Source organism: Gallinula chloropus (assembly GCF_964237585.1).
Source record: "Gallinula chloropus genome assembly, chromosome: 10".
Classification (NCBI taxonomy): Eukaryota; Metazoa; Chordata; class Aves; order Gruiformes; family Rallidae; genus Gallinula; species Gallinula chloropus.
Genome location: NC_140095.1, coordinates 1,511,222 through 1,531,226, shown reverse-complemented (window position 1 = coordinate 1,531,226; position 20,005 = coordinate 1,511,222). Strand labels below are relative to the sequence as shown.

Here is a 20,005-nt window from a genome sequence, read left to right as displayed (position 1 = left end):
GTTACCGAATGTTTTGTAACAGTGATCAATTGTACTTGTGACCTGACAATGAAAATATCTTTCTACAATCTAAGATGCCACGTTACTCAAGGGGTTACAGTGTACAGCTGGCTGTCTTTCTTACCCAGGTGTGTGCAGATGAGCCCAGTAATACCGTATCCGTAGGGAGGCAACAGCAACGAGCTACATCTTCACAGCTTTGCAGGCGCTGGACGTGCTGCTGGCTGTAGGGGAGGTGGTGTGACAGCCGGTCACGGGGAGTCTGTATAATCCAGGTCGCTGGGTCCTGAGTGGCAGCCCAAGGAAACTTGCTTGAAACATCTCGCACACCCTGGTGTCTTTATAAATCTTTTAATTGCATAACGTCCTTCTGACTTCGTGGCTGTGGGGTTTTTTCTGTGCACTGTGGGCCTCTTTCCTGGGTTGCTCCCAGGACATTGTGGAGTCTGGTTTGATTTGTTACGAATGGGCTGGAGATAAAATCTTCCCGGCCACGATGCCATTTGTGTTGGGTTTAAAGAGGTTTGCTAGGGAGTTGTTTGGAAAAATGAAACTGGGCTTGATGATGCTTTGTTTCAGCTCTCTGTGCCTGGCCTCTTGTTCATTAGAGATGTGAATTTGTTCCTGGTTTAGTGCTTTGTCATGGTAAGGAAAGCCACCCCTAAGGTGGGACAACCTTTTGGATAGGAATGTTGTGGTTCAAAGTTCTGAAAGCTGACCCGAGGCTGCTGCATCAGCCAGGAGAGGGGATAACAGTTTGCTCAGTTGTTAACAGATCATTCTGAGCAAATGCCCCCTAACTCCTGAGAGGGATAGAACTCTTTGCAAGGGGAGATGGCTGAGCCTGCAACTGCAGCATGTGCCTGAGGAGCACTTCACTCGGAGGTTTCTTTACAATCAGGCTTCTAAACTGGTGTTAAGAGGAGTGAAGTGACTTTCTGCTGGCTGCCAGTAGCGCCTTCGATTTGGGAACTGCAGGTAGGTCAAAATTCTGCAATTTTGAAGCTTAATATGGGGATGTCTCTGTGTTTGGTGTTTGCTTTATTTTGGAGAAAGGGACATCTTCTGCTGTAAAGGCCAAAGGCATGTAGCCAGATGTGTAATATTTTAGCAGAGTATAATGATAATTATGGGTCTGCACTTTTGACATGGCAAAAAAATCCATATAAAATAAGATGAGAACTCATGAGTCAAGTTTGTTTTTTTTTTAAAGTATGTTTGATATTGTTCAGGTATTTATCAAACCAGGAAATAAACCCACTGCTATAAAATGGTAAATTATGAGGTAAGGTTTTATTTTCTTTTCCTCTAACTTCATAATCAAGTATAAACAACATAATTAGGGCCCCCATAACACTATTTCATGAGGGGCAGATATGAAGAACACCCAAGAATGAGTAAGGGATCAATCAGAATGCTATTACAATATTGTTTGCATTTTCAGATAGGTTCTTTGGATACCCAAGTGAGAATTTATGAAATACTGCCTAAGTGTATATTCCTTTATAGTTTATTTGAACATATAATCAATATGAACTTTGGTCTCCATGAAAGAGAATTAATTTTCCCGACCTTATTGTAGGTACTTAGTGAAAAAAATATGCCTCACCTATGTAGTCTTCTGTAAGGGAACAAATTCAAAGTCTTTATTATGAAATACTCTAGTGGGAAAACAGCAAATTATGGTCATGAAAAGATCACTATAAAGAACTTGTCTATTTTGCTGAGATACCAAATTTATTGATGCTTCCACGATCTGCAGCCAACCTGAGAGCAGCCACAGCACATTATGTAAACTTGGAAGTGCTGTAACTTTCCCACAGACAATTCTTTTTCTTCCACTTGAGCTCAGGGCAGAAAAAAAAAAAAGAATAGAAAATTGGTGTGTTGACATAAATCTTTTCCAGTGCATAATGTCTTTTCCCCAGTGAAATCAGTTCTAACATTGATGTTCCAGGAGTTTCAACCAAAGTAAAAGGTGAAGCTAAAGGCATTTATTGCAGCTAAATTTCTTCCACCAATTGAGGTTTATGTTGCCTGGTATAATATTCAATTATGTGATGTCCATGTTTAGCTTGTGAGCCTTATCAGAAGTTATAAACTTAAATGGTTTTAAAGGGTGAGACTGTTACATATGATATCCTATATAGTAAATGTATGCATATAAATATATTGAAAGTTATATATATTTATGTATATCTCATGTGCCACATATATTCTATACATGTTATATTCGGTATAGCTATATGTACACTGTGGATTATATAGTATAATTGCACACTTGATATTCTATATTATTTATTATACATTCTAAATTTTATACATTATATCATAAAGTACATCTGTGAAGTTTTCTAGATTCCTCAGTCTATGCAATAAAGCACAAAATTGTTGGAAAAGGTGAACAGTGGCCTTAGTCAGGACATGATGTGAGGCAGAGCTGATTTATTGGAGCATTCAGGGTCCAGGATTTTAATTCTGGACTAGGTGTTTCCTTTGGAAGCATAGCTTCTTTCCTCTACTGTTTTTTTCTGTAGCAGGTAACACAAAGCAGTCTTCTAATTGTCATGAACATTGATAATGAGTGGTATTTACATTCATATATCAAAGGATGAGTTACTGGAAATCCCAAATACTAGTTTAATGACAATTCTGATTTCAGTCAATATGTTACTAGAAAACTGAATGGACATTTTATTTTTAAATATCTGAAAATGTTTTTCCTAAGTTGCTAATAAATGCAGTATTTAAATATTTTGGTTAAACTCAATTAATACTGCAGAAGAGAGAATGGTAAAATACACAAAACTTTTATAGGACTTTGGAGTTGAAGTTCTGGTTTTAAAAGTGTTTTTAAAATGTAGAAGCTTGAATTCTGTTTACTTTCAACATTTAGACTCATAAACTTCATGTCTACTCTTGAAATGTCTAAGAATTGAATAATAAAAAAGACAAACAATAAAAAAAACCCTACTTTGCCAGATGAAATATACTTCTTGGTTTTACCCCTGTTCTCCCACAGTTAAAAAAAAAAATCCCAAAGTTAAAAAGTAATCCCAGAATTACTGACTATGAAAACAAATAAATTGTCATCATATTTGTCTTGTTATATGAATAGAAAAGGCAAGACATAAGAGAAAGGCAAGATAAAAAGCCACTATGGAAAAAAAAAGTTTATGTTGCTTATGTTATGCATCTGTTCTTTTTTCCTTGTAATCCTGTCTTCTTTTCTTAAAAAAAAAAAAAGAGTATATACTATTTTTCATGCAAATTATGGTGAAGTGAGACCTTGTGATTTGAAGAAACATAGGTCATTGCACTTATTTTGAGCTGGGTAGTTATATTATGGTGCCAAAAAAAGCTAAAAATAAGTGACATACAGATTGACCTCAAACACTGTTTCTGCTGGTTTGTAGTTAATGATGTATAACTTACAGACATGGGATCAAACAGCTGGAACAGAGTCAGAAGGAAGAAGAAACAGCTTTCAAGTACTTCACTTCCATCGGAATCATAGAATGTGTGAGGTTGGAAGGGTCATTTAAAGGTCATCTAGTCCAGTCCCCCTGCAGTAGGCAGGGACACCTTTAACTAGATTGGATTGCTCAGAGCTTCATCAAGCCTGACCTTGAAGTCTCCAGGGATGAGGCCTCCACTAACTCTCTGGGAAACCTGTTTTAGTGTCTCATCACCCTCCTAATAAAGAACTTATAATGAACAACCTAAACCTACCCTGCTCTAGTTTAAAACCATTGCCCCTGTTGCTACATGCCCTTATAAACAGTTCATCCCCAGCTTTCCTGCAGGTCCCCTTCAGGTACTGGACGGCTGCTATAAGGTCTTCCCAGAGCTTTCGTTTCTCCATTGTAGAAACCCACTAGGTTGGTCAAGCAGGGCTTGTCCTTGGTGAAGCCACCCTGGCTGTCTTGAATTGCCTCCCTGTCCTCCATGTGCCTTAGCATAGCTTCTAGAAGAACCTATTCCATAATCTTCCCAGGCACAGAGGTGAGGCTGACAGGGCAATAGTTCCCAGGATTGTCCTTTGTACCCTTTTAAAAAAACTGGCTGTAATTATTCCCTTCTTCCAGTCATGAGGGACTTCAGCTGACTGCCATGACTTTTCAAGTATCATAGAGAGTGGCTTGGCAACTACATCAGCCAATTCCTTTGGGATTCTTGGGTGCATCTCATCATGTCCTATGCACTTGGGGATACTCAAGTTTCAAGGTCACGAACCTTGTCTTCACTTACAGTGTGATGGACTTTGTCCCCCAAGTTCCCATCTTGCATTCAAGAAAAGGCACTATACTTTTTTTTTTTTTTTCTGAAAATACAGTGTGTGTGAGCCTTGGCAGAGGAAATCTTAATGACAGAAATATGCAGTGGTGACTCCTGCTTACAGTCTGTGCCAAAGTTAGAGGGCTGGTCTCTAAGAGATTATCAACAATTACAGGAGAATTACAGATAAGGTAATCATAGATACAGAGACACAGTAATGAAGAAAGGCCATATTCAGAAAGCTGTCTCTAGTGTCTGTAGCAATGAATATTCTTGGTTATTAGTCATAAGCACTCTATTTAGAATCTCAGAATCACAGAATGGTTTGCGTTTGAAGGGACCTCAAAGATCATCTAGTTCCAGCCCCCACTGCCATGGACAGGGACACCCTCCACTAGATCAGGTTGTCCAAAGGCCTATCCACCCTGGCCTTGAACACTGCCATGGACATCCACAACATCCATTTGAAGAGGAACATTTATCTCATTCTGAAATAATGTCCTGGCTTTCATTAATTTTGCAAGCTATCTTAGGCCAAAATTAATCTCTAAGAGTTGCAAATTTATTCCTCAGAAGTCCAGAAGTTAATTCAGGGTCCAGTCGTAAGGACTAAGCTCATCCTCTATCTGGCTAAAACAGCGCTTCAGCTTTCCAAAGACCCCTGAGTTAACCTTTGAGTATGAGAAAGCAAACGAAGAAGATTTGAGCACTGTGTATATCATGGGAGGGATGGGGAGAAGCCTATTTTTCTGATAAAAATATACTTGCCATGAAGAGGTTCCACAGAATGACAAGAATCCTTTTGTATTAAAACCATCACAAAAATAATGGTTATACTAAAGGCATCATTGACTTTTTATTCCTTGACATGTTAAAAAAAGCTCTGTAAAGAAAAACCTAGCAATATTTGACTGGTAGAGTTTGATGTTCTCTGCTCAGTTCTGTTGGTTCCTGGTTTTCTGGGACCAAAACTAATGTATGCAGTGAAACACAGATGTTTGGCTCTGCTCCACTAGTAAATCCATCTTCTAATGTACCAACACTACACCTCCTTCATGAAAGCACAGATCCTAATATTACTAATGGATTCTCTGTCCTTTGTAAATTACAAACAATGATTTTATGTGTATGTAATGTATCTAAAGTACTTCTTAACATGGTGAAACCTGAGATTTAGGCTTAACAAAGTCATTCTGCTTTGTGAGGACTGGGTGCAACTTGTTCAGAATATTTGAAATTAAAAAGAAATAATTAAAATTATGTGTCAGAATCAAGCCATGTTAAAAAAAAAAAAACCAACCTAATTCTTTACTTAATTTGATTTGCTCACTATTTTGACAAGGTTTCTGCTTCAAAATTTTTCAGAGTATCAAACTTTCCCAGAGTTCTCCAAAGTCTGATGAGCTTGCCTCTCTCATAGGAAGAGCTCAGTGATCAGGCTTAAATTTGAAAGAAAGTTATTCCACATACTGCTTTTATCTTCTGGAGATATGGTCTTGTGCCACAGATGTGCATTTTTCATTAGCTTTAATAGAATTTCTTTCTGCCCACCCAGAGAACAATTTGCTGCAACACGTCAGTTAATTTCAGAGAGGATATTTTAAGCTACATGATGACATAGTTATATAGGACTAACATGAAAATGGTTTCAGACTTTTTCCTTTAAGTATAACATTTTAACTTTACATTTACACTATATAGATAAAGCCCAGAATGGGGAATTTCAGAAGGAGAGAGCTAATGTAAGATGCTGCAATACAGATCTCAAAAGATGTGTGTAAATTATTATGAATCCACAATTCAAAACAAAAAGGAGAAAAACCATTAGGTTAACCGAGATAACACAGTGGTAAGCATTTATGTATGAGTTAACTACTTGACTCACCTATAGGAATCCTACAATATTCAGTAGGTCTAATTTCACAAAGTGATTTTTCCATCTGACTCAAGCCTTGCTGCAAATTCCTTCTTTCTCATGCCCATGAATATGAAACTGGCTACCTTCACAGGGATGGAGATACTGAATCAGGCCAAAGATGAAAAGATTTTTGTGTTCCACCATGCTTGTCTTTTCCAAAACTCTGGTGAATGCTTTCCTGAACTGCAACATCAAGTCTCTGAACAAATCAGAAATCAAAAGCTAATAATTATTTCTGAAAGAAATATTAGGCTTATTCTGACTCCTTGCATCATCACATTGGCCATTCTTGTCCCCAGCAGACAGAATCTCCTATTTGAAGTAGTGTTACTGTTGAAAGTGGTGTGACTAGTGTAGTCAGAACATGGAATTAGATTTGGCTTTTGTTTTTTTAAATCCCATACTGTATTTCTATGATATTTTTGTAAAACTGTCATTTGTTGACCCCACGTTCCCTTGTAAGTATCTAACATATTATTCCATTCAAAGATGGATAGAGTGGTAAAAGAACTGAAACCTTATTTTGGAAGACATACTAACATATAATCTCTGGAAAGCAGGTACTATATGACTTCTATAGCAATCTCCAGCAGTTTAATATTGCTTCAATATTGTTAGGCAATATAGGATTGGTCACGGACAGAATTGAACTTTAACATATTTAGAAACAAAAATATTTTAACTCTTCTTTCAGTGAGTCCTTCCATATTATCTTGATGAATAAACTAATTTTGTATATCGTTTCAGGATTTTACCTGTGAAAGCCTGGACAAATCTTGTGTACTTCTTTCCTACAATACAGGAAATAATACACAGATTGTCCCTAAAACTACATAAACTTCACAGAATCACAGAATCACAGGGGTTGGAAGGGATCTCGAGAGATCATCGAGTCCAACCCCCCATACCAAAGCAGGTTCTTTAGGACAGGTTGCACAGGGAGGCATCCAGATGGGTCTTGAATATCCCCAGACATGGAGATTCCACAACCCCTCTGGGCAGCCTGTCCCAGGGCTCTGTCACCCTCAACGGGAAGAAGTTCTTCTGCATATTGGTGCAGAACTTCCCATGTTCCTACTTGAGGCCATTGCCCCTGGTTCTGTCTCCACAGACAACTGAAAAGGGGCTGTCCATTTCCCCCTGTGTCCCATACTTCAGATACTTACTTAGAATTTCTAATTGACCTAATGGAAACACTCTAAAAAGAAAAAAAAAAAAAGAAAAAATCTTTTCTGAGAATATTACTGATTTCTTTTGGTTTTCATATAAGAAACAAAAAAATGCTGTCTTTTGGAATTATAATGCAGTAGGGATAATAAAAGAAAACTGTAGCTTAGTCTACTAATACTCAAAGTGTTACCCTCCTTATTTTATTTGGTTTGTTAGTTCAATGTGACATTAATTTAGAAGATTATGCAACTTTAATATTTTTACACATCTCTTTTTTTCAGTCACTGTTAAAGACATTGAGTCAGCATTTCTGTTTTCAGTTCTGTTATTCAAGGATCAAAATGGCAAAAAAATTGAAATAAAATACCCCAAAGTCCACAATTTTAAACAATAAATAGTGGGAAAAAAACCCAAACCCAACAGTACCAATATCTCAATAATGGATTGAGGAAGATATTGGTACAGTAGACATTTTTCCTGTCTGACAGACAAAAAATTTCATCATGATCATTTGGTGGTGGGAGGACGTATGTTCTCAAAAGTCCTAAATTAGTTAATTGCCAAATGTTTCTGACTTCCCAAGATCATAATTTTCCCATGTTTTCCCATTTCAATTCTTATTCAGCTGTTAATATTTGTCAATGGGAAGTGATGTTATGTGGTTTGAAAGAGACTTGCAGGTGCCATGAATAAAATTTGGGTCATCCAGATGATTGACATTTCCCCTTTCAATGGTTTTGGTCTCTGGTAAAAGCATCCTGAGTTTAGCAACACAAGTCAGCTTTTATCCTGGAAACTAACAGCCACTGCAGTTCTTAGTAAGACATCTTGAGTACAGGGCATTACTATATGCACGTGGCTTCCAAAAGGGATCTTGCATACATCTGGCTGAGTAGAGGCTTGGTGTTTGTGACTAGGCATTCTAGACTCCAGTAGAGTTAGATCATGGTACCTTGGTACAACAAGGTGCTTTGAGTAAAAGGATAACGTCACTTTATCTGACAAATAGGAAAATATTTTCATTAGGCTTTGAAATTGCTGATGTTGAATCTTATCATGGTTCTCTTTCAATTCTCTCTTTCTGAAGTTACTCTGCTCTTACACAAGTTCTTCATGTTTCCGAATTGTTTATCAAGATGAGAACCATCCCCCAGAACCATATTATGACCTTTAACATATACAGAAATTTACCATTTATCACAGGTTTTGTTTTCCCTCCCTTAGTCAATTTTTTCATGAGATTGTGTCATGGAATTCTCACAAAGGCCTCAATTAGTTTAAATGGAAAAAAAAAATAAATTGCTTCCATGAAATAGATTTTGAGCACAGAAACAGTCACAGTCCTCCTGTTAGAGATCCTCCTACTATATTGTCAGATGTTTACAGGCAGAGGGAAGCTTCAGAAATACCCCCCCTGAAAAACAAGTTGCACAGGTATGACTAAGGAGCACCCAGTAATTGTATAAAGAAGGCTTTTGTTTTTTAAAATACAGTAATTGCCCATTCACGGGTGATGATTAGTCAGGAGAGACAGGTGCTGGGGAATTAGAGGAGATGCATGACTTTTGAGGCATGACAACTGTATGGAGGGACTAAGATCTCTAATATCTTAAAAAACCACTAAGTACTAGTCAGTGTTCTTGACTTCTAGAAAATACATTTTAGGACCTTTACCAAAAAAACCCCATATATCTTTTCTTTACAATCCTGTAAAAACAAAAAATCCGTAACTGTGGGTGCATGGTGATTTTATCTTGAAGTCTTTCAACTGATGAAGAAAGAATTACAAGTACAATTAAAATAAACATTACTATCAGAAAAACTATGATATTTTAGGAAAAACTAAAATTTCCTAGAACCTCTTACAATTACAATATGGTCAGCTGATACAATCCACAAAACATTTCATTTTCATCTACACTCAAATATTTTCGATAATGCCCTGTGATTAAAATGATAAAAAACACCCCCAGACAGTCTGAAGACTGTCTGAGTGACAGCAGGTCAAGTCAGGTGGCCACAATCAGAAGCAACATGGCAAAGACAGATTATGAAACAGTAAAGAAATCTTGACTCCAATATAATTTGAGTTAACTTTTTGGAGGTCTCATGGTTGTTTGTATATTTTATCTTATAAATTTGAGGCATGAAGTTCAAAGTCATTTATATAATATTGAGGCCTGAGTTGAATATTGGATATTAGCGGAATTATATGGTTAATAAAACCCTAAATACTATGTGGTCTTCTAACCAAAACATCAAATAAGGTCTTGCTCATTATTTTTTTTTCAAATTAGTGAAAACATTTCCTTCATTGCTGCCTACTGCAAGCATCACTGGGGTTTGTGTAATTTTTGTCCTTGCCATTGCTAGATTCAGGGACAAAGAAATACATTTTTTATCTGGGGATAAAAAAATGGATAAAACCCAAAAAATATTTCAAAGTAATTACTCTGAGCTAATCAGATTTGATCTGTAATCTGGAATACTGTCTACTTGTTACAGATATTCTCCTCTCATTGAGCTAACTCTACCACAGTGAAAAAGTTATGAAAACTAGGTTAACACTAAGGACAAAATGGCTTCAACCCTGAATGGCGGCTGAACTTTCAGCCATACATCAGATTGGATACTATCAGCAAAATAATTATTTAATTAAAAGAATTTGTGTAGCTTTTAACAGCAACTCAAAACCCCAAGTTTCACACTGCCTGAAATAAAGGCAACAAAATAAAGTGCCTAGTTTCTAGTAAAGAGAGTATTCTGTCACTGACACAATGCATTTCAGTAACTTTTAGGGCTTAACCTTCCCCCTATACTGTACCACAGCGTAGTGAAACACAGAGATATACAGAAATGTGGCTAGCTGAGAAAAGACAAACCCTTTTCCAGAAAACTAAGCTTTAAATAGCTTCTTACCCTAGAAGCTACAGAAATGCATGAATCAGACTAATATATGCATAATGGACTAAAATTCATGTGAATTCATTCTGCAGAGTTACATTGTGTGTACCTAAACAGTCTTTGAGACAGAAGTATCAATGTAATTTAAGGAAGTTTCCCATTTACTGTGTTTTGTTTTGCATTGTGAAGACTTCCTAGAAAGTTTAAACTGGATTTTTGTAACAGGGGTTTTTTATATTAAACTGAAGTAGAAGATGGAATCACGTAATGCACTCCAGCTGCAAACAGGCATTGGGTCTTTGGAACCAGGCTACAGGTAGTCTGAATTTAAACAAAATAAAATTTTATGTGTATTGTGTGAAGACCATACGTGTAAGTATGAATTTTAGGAACATCTTGAGAAACCTAAAAAAAGTTAGCGATACTGTCGTATTAAGGTCTAATATTTGAACTAGTCTGAAGCCAAGTGTAACTACTGCATTCCCAATGTCATAAAACAATTTTTTAAGTTGATAGTTCACAAAATGTCAGATCTTGAGGTTTTTTATTAACCTATGAGTAAATGTTCTCTCTTGTATCCCTGCCCAATGTCATTGAGAGCAGAGGATTCCAGTTAGGGAAGGAATATGCCAAGGTGATGGCTTAATCAAATTATAATTATTTAAAAACTGCTCAGAAGCTTGAAATTGTAGGAAACATTTCTATGGAATTACCGAACACAATTCATATAAGACAAAATGAGTGATAAATACTTCTCAATTAACTAAAAGAACAAGTCCATATCATTTGTGCAACAAATATATATGTAAATATATTTACATTTAAAGATACCAAACTGGATACATTAAAATGGTTAAAAGATTTGATTCCGTCTCAGTTCTTACCTATGTGGGTATTTGTTTTTCTTAATGGCTATGAAAGAAAATATTGGAACTGAGTTCATATATGATAAATTAGATTCTAAATAAATAAGAACTGGGTTTAAACTTCTATCTGATTTCCTGAATTCTTGAGGAACATGAAACATTAATTGTGCATTATTGATTCAACAGGGATGTGCAATCATTCAAAATCTATAGACCTGCATATATCCAGTGAAGTATCTTGCTCACTACCTTCAAAAGGAAATGAATGAATATAGAGTAGTTTCTAAACCTCAGACTAATTCTATGAATGAATGTCCAGAAGTTAAGCCAGTCTTCACCGGAGAGTCTAAACATCTTCCTACAAACACACAAGAGGGCATGAATGTTCATGAAGCAAACACTCAAATAAGAAAGGGATATTTAACAGTGCTTGAGATTCTTCTGAGATTCATGCATTCACTTCCAGATCTCCCTGTGTTTTCTCTGGAAGTCTCTTTATGTTGGAGAAATATGTAGTTGATAGCTAAGGGAAGGTCTTACTGCAGGCATGTCTTTCATGTCTGAGAATGAAATGAGTACAGAGACTGGAAAATATGTAATCTCTCTAGATAGTGCAAAAGAAGGGGGGGAAAAAAAGTCCTTGACTTCAAGAGCCTTAGTAAATGATCACTTGCAAAGCAAGATATGCGTACAAGATAGCTCAAAAGAAATTGGTTATTGGTAAGTAACTTTCCCTCTCTTTGTTATCAGTGCACTTTTCAACTGGGAATAACCACGACGAGATGCTGACTCTAGCTATATTGCTTTAGCATTCTTTTAGTACTGATGTAGTGTCACTTTTTAAATCATTCCAGGCTAAAATAAGCACCCAGCTTCTCTGGCTTGGAAAAACTGGCTCCACCATCTTCATCTTGTACCTGAGCTGGGATTTATGTAGCTTTTGGCAAGCACAAACGAGGCTTCTCACCCAAATACCTGAACATATATTTAAGCCAATCACATGCACACATACACACATATTTGCCAAATACCATTGATTTTACTGGCTCATTGTACAACAAGATATATAAAATCTGGTTTCATACCATTTTACTTCTTTTCATGCTGTGTGTATAAAAATCCACTATTTAAAAATATTTCTCACTTCAGAATATATTCTTCATGACATTTATGCTTGTCCACCTCTCCTCAGATATAATATAAACATGATAAATTTCCCATATCCATTATTTGCAAACCTGTATAACTTGTACTAATCTTATACACTTAGCTAAAAAGTTCTGATTTAGAAAGTTGAGGTTTCTTGGGAATTGTTTTACTGCTGCCCTATTGCCTAGTGAGAATCTATGCTAAGGGGTACCAGAGTGACCATCCATTTTTTGTTCATGCTGATTCAAACACTTTAATGTGCATTATTTTACTTCTAGAGCTCACTGGGGTTCAACTACCACTGTTGAACATCTAATCTGCACACTTGATGATTTCATTATCACTAATTTGTACACAACTATGACCTTCAGTTTTACATCAGTATTTTCTAATGATTAATTTTTAAAATACATTTTGTAGTTTCTAGGAGATTCTGGGAAGCAGTGATCAAAAAGGGAGTGTAAATGCTCCCATAGAAAGGCTCATCTGCTACAGCCTTTCAAAACAGTATCTCCTCCAAGTCCACAGTGTACCTACTACAGGTGCTACACTTTGAAACTGGGAAAACATAGGTAAAATTCAGTGTATAATACATGATATTTTAAAATATTAAGCAAATCTATACTTCTTTAAGATTAAGATTTGAACATAAATGATGTCTGAAATACATTACGCATATTTGTGAGTTCTAAATGACATGTTAACAAGGCCTGAAGAACATATATATACTTATATGTGTTGGTGTAAACTATTTTGAGCAAGCAGAAATCTCTACATTGTTGACGATAACCAATCAAAACTGATCAATTCAGAGCAGAAACTGTGGTTCTGATGAAGGGATTGTCGTGGTTTCACCCCGGCTGAGAGCTGAGATCCACGCAGCTGCCTGCTCTTTAAAGGAAAAGAGGAGGGGGAGAGGTGTGTGGTGGGGGTGAGGAAAGGGAAGGGAGAAGGAAGGGGCAAATAACAACCCAAAACCAAGAAACCAAAAGCCCGTGGGTTGGGATAAGGAGAGTTTACTAGAATAGCAGAAAGGTACAATATTAGAAAGCTAACAGGACTTTAGAGCAAAATTATATGAAGCTGTTGATACCCAATGCAGTGTCTCACCCAACCCACAGCTCAGGCCGTGCCACCCAGAGCCGTCCCGGAACCTGATCATCCCCCAAAACCGCGCATCCTGGAGCCACCCCGCTCCTCCTCCCATCAGCCCCCCTTTATACTGAGCAGGACGTAATTGTCATGGAATACTCTCTTTGGCCAATTTGGGGCACCTGTCCTGGCTTTGTCCCCTCCTTCCTCATTAATAGAGAAATATGAAGAGCTGAGAAAGTCCTTGACTGCTTGACCGCAACTAAAAACATCAGGGTGTTATCAGCACTGTTTTCATTTTAACTCTCAAACACAGCATTCCATCCGCTGCTACAAATGAAGTGAACTCCATCCTGACTGAAACCAGGACAGGGATTTAAAAAATGGGAAATTTTAACTACAAAACTGTAGAATTTTTATATCACAGATTGTACCAGGAAGCATTGGGACAATCCAAAGGACCTGAATTTCCCTGCATGGAAATCATAAATGTCTTAAAGAATTGGGTAAAACTTGGATAGAAAAAAGGTAAAGATAAATTAATGAAGTTTAGGTGATGTCCATGTGGACATTTAGGATGGGTGACAGGTTTCTCAGACCAAACACCTCGCTTAGTATACATGAAAGCATTCCCCAAAATCTATTCTGCATTTATTCTCATTATTCCTTTATTCAAATGCCTGAGTTGGAAACAGACACTCCACAGCTCTGTGCAGTAATCACTTGAAACCACCATCGTCAGAATTGCAAGAAAATGCATTTCTCCTTCAGTAACAGCTGTGGGAGAGATCAAGGATTATCCTCCTAGATTTAGACCATGTCCACACCAGCACTAGTGTGTTACTAGTTACACAGCCCCAGCTAGGCAAGCGTTTGTGCATCTGGAGATGGCAGACTAACGCAGAGCTCAGAGTGTCAATTTATCCTGTGTGAAATGACCGGGGGAGGGAGACATAATGAACAGCTGCATTGAGCTGAGAAGCGTAGGAGAAGGTGAATGAGAAATAGGAAGATAAGGAATAAAGTGAGAAATAAGAAAGGACAGAAAATGAAAGGACTGTATTCATATGTAGAAAATGTGTGCAAAGTCACTTTCCATTAAACACAGTAAAAATGAGAAGGGACGTCATTGTCCATCTGACTCCATTTATCTGATAATCAACACTTTTTATACTCGTAATCCTGAACTCTCGTTTTAAACCACATTAATGAGATGATCAGGCATTTCTACAACTGCCTGATGAACCTTGCCAAAGAGAACTCATTTTCTCAGATCATTTGCTGCAGTATCAGTCCATCGTCTCATCCTGACCAGACTGTCTCACCTGTTAGTATAAAATTATGCAGACATAGAAATTAAAGTGCTTTGACATTCCACTACTCTTTTTCTTTTTTTTTTTTTTTTTTGGCTGAGGAATCTTTGGTCAGTAACCAAATCAGCAATTTCAAAATATTAGCATTTACCCATTTTAACACACCTAAATTTTCTTTAACCAATCACATAGTTTCATATGTACCCAGGTGTGACTTGTTATGCTCTTCAACATCTTCTCATTCTGAAAATTTTTATTTGTATCTGCAAATCAATACATTTCCTGTTACCGTCTACTTTTTAAACAAGCACAATGAGGTTCATTTTGACCTTTTAACTCAATGAGAGTTATGCCAGGAGCAGCAGTCTTGCATGACATTTCTGGGGAGGCTTGTGTTTCAGGCATACAGGGTTTGCTACTGTTAAGCCTCAGACTTCTGGTCTCCATCTCAAGTTTTAAAGCACATTACAGTAGGCTACGTGTGCCGACCCTAGCTAAAACTATGCCAGCATTTCCATAATAAAAGCTCTTATTTCCAGAGGTCCCAGCTGTACATTCAGCTGTAAAAATGCGCTAGGCTAAAATTGGATGTACAGGATTCAATGTGGAATTAATAGAAATTAAAAAAACATTCCACTTGACTATTTCTGAGCTATAGCTTCTGAAAAAGTAACGGTTTGTGAGATTCCTTTTTGCCCTCTCATCTTGTAAATCAAAAAGTAATTTAACTTTTCCAAAATAATGATGTTATTACGTGATGAGACCAGTTCTGCTTCCACAGGAAGGATTCCTCTATACCTTAGACACGGGGATTTATTTTCATGTATACAAGAGGTCAGCATATGTAGTTGTTTACCAAGAATTCAAAAATGACACACTGTCATCCTGCCTACACAGTTCACTGCTACTGATGTTTTATGCTCATCAGAATCCTACTCCTACAAAAGCAAGGATGTGTACATCAATATATAATTTTGGTTTCTTGGCAGGGGGCAGAGCTCATAACGCACTCTGTCTTAAACTAGCTGTGGAAACCTTGTTGCTTTTACTTTATTCCTTGTGCTTTGTGCTGTTCTTTTACTTCATTTAGAATAAAGGTAGAAATAATACTAAATAATAGATTAAATTCTGACAGGTCTTCCTATTTCTCCCTAGTTTTACCTCTTTAATTCCATGAAGCTCTCCTAGGCCCATTCTTAACGATCCCATGTAACATGCCTTGCCTGTGTCTTCTACAACCTTGAAGCATACAGTTCTCTTCCACTCAAGCATATTGTAAGGGCTCAGAGGACGTGTCTGTGTGCTCTTTTGCAGACTGGCATGATTGATCTGTCTCAAATACAAGCTGTGTGACAGCACCCCAGTTGTACTTACCAGCTTGAGCCTACTGATTTGTGGCTGATTCAGGGAGCCTCTCACCTCTATCTACCAAGTATCTCATCATCATAACCAGATTGGCATGGAGATGGATGTTGCTTTTGCATCTTGAAAGCCTCCAGTTATGAGGACTCTGACACGTCCCTGGGAAGGTTGGTCAAGTAAATCACTGTAAAAAAATGTATTTCTTGCATTGAACTAAAACATCTCTTGGTGTAACTTCCACCTCCATGTGACTGCTTGTGAAGAGAGAGCCTGCATCCTATTTTCAGTCACCTGTTCAGTACTTTCCTGAGAATGAAAGGTCCATCAAGCTAAAGTATGATATCTAAGCTCTGGATCAGCGCAGCACTGACAGGAAGGAACCTCAACTTTCACCCATGGATGAGTGATTTTCACTAGCAGATTGTCAGAGTTTTCAAGTCTCAGAAATCTTAAAAACTTATTTACGTGAACATGCAAATCATGTTAAGGAAAAAGCAGTTTGGGGTGTTCTCATGTACTAATACCCTTATGTAAGATCTATACCAATATGATTGTAGAAGGAATCTGATGTGTAGCTTCTGAAATCACTTTTAGGGCAGGGCTGACACTGACATTAAAAAATTGCCTTTCAGCATAGTATTTTGCATAAACAGTAGGCATGTCCTTGTGTGCACTTAGATAGAACTCTCTTTGTAATGCCAAAAAAAGTAATTGCTGTATAGTACTGAGTTCAACTCTAATTTGCATTAATTAGGAACATGAATCCTGTGTGTGAGAAAGGAAGATCCTGTTAAATTAGAGTTCTGTCTTAATACTTTCTTGTTAAGCTCTTCTTCAACTTTAAAAGATGCTCCTCTGCCACCGTGAGAATCAGCAAATTACAACCGGTCTTGCTCTGCATCCTTGGAGAAGGCTATGAAGACATCAGTCCTTTTGAATCTGTCATCCTTTGTGATTCCTCCTCTTGTCTAACGTGTTATTCATCTTCACAATTATCTTTCATTCCCTTAAATTAGGTTTTTCCATATGATGTTTTCTTTAAATATGAACTATAATCATTGACTGGACATTGTGCTTTTGGGAGATTTCTTTTTTCCCAACTTGTTCCTTTCCACATTTTTTAATATAGAGAAAACATGGATTTGCCTCTCTCTGAAAAGAAATCAACATGACCTTAGGAAACATTAAAGCCCAAAAAGAGTACTAATTGCCAAAAATGAACTGCTATAAAATTGCAGTGTTGCCACATTTAGGTAAAGGATATTTGTTGCTAAAACCAAGAACATTACTGTAGTGCAGGGAGCCAAACACTTGGGATGATTTATCCAAGTCTCCTTCATTATATTACATTTTAAGTTCATGTCCATGTGTAATCCTGGTTTTAGTTCCGGAAAAGCAAAGCGTCCCTGAAGCTTAATATAGAGGCTGACTTCATAGCATATGCTAATGCCATTTGTGCATCTCTACTCTGAACAATGGTATAAGCTTGTGTATTAGGTAACTGTTACTATTTTAGTAAAGTGGCATTTATTATTATAGGTTAACGACATTAAAGAACAATGGTAAATTTATTTCATATATCCCAATTTTAATATCATATACTCAATGAGTTCTATTATTTCTATTTTGAGGTGCAATGTATTGCTTTTGCTTCCTTTCAGCTTTGTTGTATTGATATCATTAAGTATAATCATATTTGTTTATAGAAAACTGATATAGCTCGATGTCAGAGAAGGTGGAGTATCTGTACTTTGGATCTGAAAATGTTGTGAAATTTAATACATGTATAGATGAACTTGATTGTGAATACATAAGAAGGCAACTGAACTTTGGTTCCCATCTGTAGCCTACAAGGAGGCATCATCACATAAAGGAGATGCATGACTTGGCAGAGTGATGCTGTACCAGATCTCACATAAACCTGGTACAACACGTCAAGGCACTATCATACCATCCTGCTTACCTTGGTAGAGTTCTCAATCCAGTGCAAAATAAAATCAGATGATTTGCATGTTCCATTACAAATTCAGTTCTCACACTTGCACTAGCTCCAGTCCTCGTATATACAATTTTACAGAAATGTTCAGGACAGTTGAGTTCAGACAAATCCATATCCATAGAGAGGCTTCCTTTGTCCTGAACTACCATAGTCCCATGAACCTCAACAGGCTTGAAATATTTAAAGCCACTACAATTTTCATCAATGGAAAAAAAAAGTCAAAGAAGGTCTTAAGGTGTGCTGAACCAGTCCTGTAAAATAGTGTTCCAATAGACTGGATTAGAGTCCAGTTTGGACTGTACTCTTGGAGAGAGATGGAGACAAAGAATCCTTCATTTGCTGTTTTTTCAAGAAGTGCACCAGAGAGTAGACCAGTTTCATTCCTCTTTAATTGCCCAGGTATTAGGATTGACTATCCCATCAGATAAAGAGCATTTCAAAAATGTATATTGGGGTACATTACTGCTGCACTCCCAAATCCTCTGGAAGCTGCCTTGAGCTTTCAAGCAGAATAACTCAGACCACCAAAATCAGCTCTCTGTTACTCACAGTCTATAACAGACTTCACTTTCCTCATAAGCCACCTTTATTCATCTCATTGTAATACTCAAAAGCATATTAATCTATTGCCATTTTCCAAATTAATAGCATATTTTTAGTGTAAAACAATCCTAGATTGTTTCCTTTCTCTCTTTTGTATAAAAACAAACACAGCAAAAATACCCCAGCAAACAAACAGCCCAAAACAAAACAGAACCCAAAACAAACAGACCCCTTCCCTGCTCACCCCCCTCCCCCCCCCCAAAAATAAACACTCCAAAACCTCCAGGGGTTTTCAAAATACTTTTTAAAATCTATTCTGACTCTTCAGACAGAAGTTCTTAGTTAAATTCTGAAGACCAAAACCAGCAAGAAATCTCCTAACATTATAAATCAGCCCTCTGACCTTTTAAGTTTAATGTCTCAGCTTTGCTGTGACTTTAATTTCACTGTGTTATATCTGACTAAACTTTAGATCAGAGGGACATGCTACAGAGCCCTACACAGTATATACCTATAAAATAAAAATATGTTTTATTTCTATATATAAAATATTTAATTACCTGGTAGCATCTGATTGTTGGGGAGTTGGGACCTGTCATTTTATAGCTATTGGATTGTTTCCTATAGGTTTTTCTCCTGGTTTTGTTATCTGCTTGTTAACATTTAAATGTTGAGGCCCTTTCAAGCACAAACTTTTCCTCCTCCCTTACATTTTAGTCATTCCTTCCTCTCTACAGTCAGCTCTTTTTAGAGACAGATTGAGTTTTATGTTTCTGATTTGACCAGGCACCAAATTAAGATCAGCACCAGGCTTGGGGTTCAGGGAGAGGCATCACTTATTGAATCATCTGTATGACTGGCAGGTAAAGTCACTCCCCCAAAAGGCAACCTGTCTTCCCCAGAGGGTGGGTCAAAGCTTTCATTACAAAATATTGGCCATTTTCTTCCGTTACTTAAATGATCATCTCCCCTCCCACATACACTCTGAAAGATAATTTCCAGAGGTCTAGTTATTTCAAATCTGTTTAAAATTCACAGGAGAAAACAATGCCTGCCATACTTAAAGCAAATACACATCTTGAAAAGCTGCTGCAACCAGTCCAGTGGGTTTTTTCCTAATTTTATTTATTTGAAATATGTTGATACATACATAAATATGCATGAATTAATATTAATCCATATATTTTGAGTAGATTTTTCATTATAGAATATAAAAAAAGATCATATTCTTAGTACCACACTAGTCTCATTCCCCAGTTAAGAGAACAACAACAAACTTGCCAAAGCTAGGAAAAGTTTCTAAATGAGCTAGGAATCAAATTTTGCAGTTTTACTTCTGGTAGCTGAAGCATGTCACAATTTTCTCCAAAACCAGCACTTACCAGGGCTGTTCCACAGGTCAGATATGCTA

General features: G+C 37.1%; 1 pseudogene across 1 annotated transcript in view; it reads right to left on the bottom strand.

The window, feature by feature from the left end:
- The window catches only part of LOC311195307 (nischarin-like), a 441,558-nt pseudogene that overhangs the window by 261,941 nt on the left and 159,612 nt on the right, over nucleotides 1-20,005 (bottom strand). The window lies entirely within an intron of this gene.